Here is a 1338-nt window from a genome sequence, read left to right as displayed (position 1 = left end):
AACCATCGCACCTGCCCTGCTCACCGGGAGCCGCCAGCGCCCCTGCCGGCTGCGAGCGGAACTGCACCCGAGGGGAAAGGGCCCGACAGCCGAGAAGGCTGGGACTGGGTTTGTGATTGTTTGCTGGTACTGCCATGGTTATTGCTGTTTGTATGACTGGTTATACACATATAGATATATAATAGTAAAGAACTATTATTCCTATTTCCCATATCTTTGCCTAAAAGCCCCTTGATTTCAAACATAATAACTTGGAGGGAAGGGGAGTCACATCTGCCATTTCAAGGGAGGCTCCTGCCTTCCTTAGCAGACACCTGTCTTTCAAACCAAGACAGTTATTTCCACACTCTCCACAAATCCCCCAGACTGATTCCACTGTATTGTATTTCCAGCAGGTATTTGGTAAGTTGAAGTCTTGCACAAGAACATCCCAGGAGGGGCTGGGGATTGTGAGACATCTCCTAGCTGTTTATAGAATGTTTCATCTGTCTCTTTATCCTGCTTGAGCTCTTTATATCAGCTTCCCAGCATGATAGATGGCTTTTTAGTCTTTCCCCTGAGTCTTACCATAAATGCTTGACCCTTTCATCACCATCATCAAGCTCTCGATGGTCAAAACACTCTCTAACATAGAGCCCACTGCCTCTCCTTCCTTGCCTATCCCTTATGAAGTGTTTATAGCTATCCACTGCAGCATTCCTGTTGTGCAAGTCATCCCAGCATATTTCCATGATTGCAACTATATCACAGTTTTCCAGCTGCATGACAGCTTCCAACTCCTCTTTGCTGCTCATGCTGTGTGCATTGATGTAGGTATGCTGCAGCTGGGCTATCAATCCAGCCACCCTCTGTGACTGTTCACAGGTACTCTTGTGGTTTCTAAGAGCAGTATCTATATTGTATAGACATGTGTGTATGTAAATATATTGAGAGAGGGAGAAAGGAAATCAATCCATAACAATTGCAACCATGACATTAGAATCAGAATAATAAAATAGTTTGCGTTGGAAGGAGCTTTAAAGATCATTTAGTTCAAATCCCCCTGCCATGGGCAGGGACAGTTCTCAATAGACCAGGCTGCTCAATGCCCTGTACAACTTTGCCTTTATCACTGCTGTAGCGGGTTCAGTTTGTAACTGGGCAGAAACACCAATTTAGTGTAGTGGTTTGGTCCAAAATACTCATTACTGTTTACCTTCTGTGAGATAATTAGGAGAAAAGCAAATCAGGCACAAAACTTGAAAGAATATATAGAAGTTTATTAACAGACCTAAAAGAAGGGGGAAAAAAAAATCATACCACAACCTTCAGAACTCTCCTCCTCCCCTCACCTTCCTC

The sequence above is a fragment of the Corvus brachyrhynchos genome, unplaced genomic scaffold (genome assembly GCF_000691975.1).
Source record: "Corvus brachyrhynchos isolate BGI_N302 unplaced genomic scaffold, ASM69197v1 scaffold11, whole genome shotgun sequence".
Taxonomy (NCBI): domain Eukaryota; kingdom Metazoa; phylum Chordata; class Aves; order Passeriformes; family Corvidae; genus Corvus; species Corvus brachyrhynchos.
Note: the sequence above shows the minus strand (reverse complement) of the source record.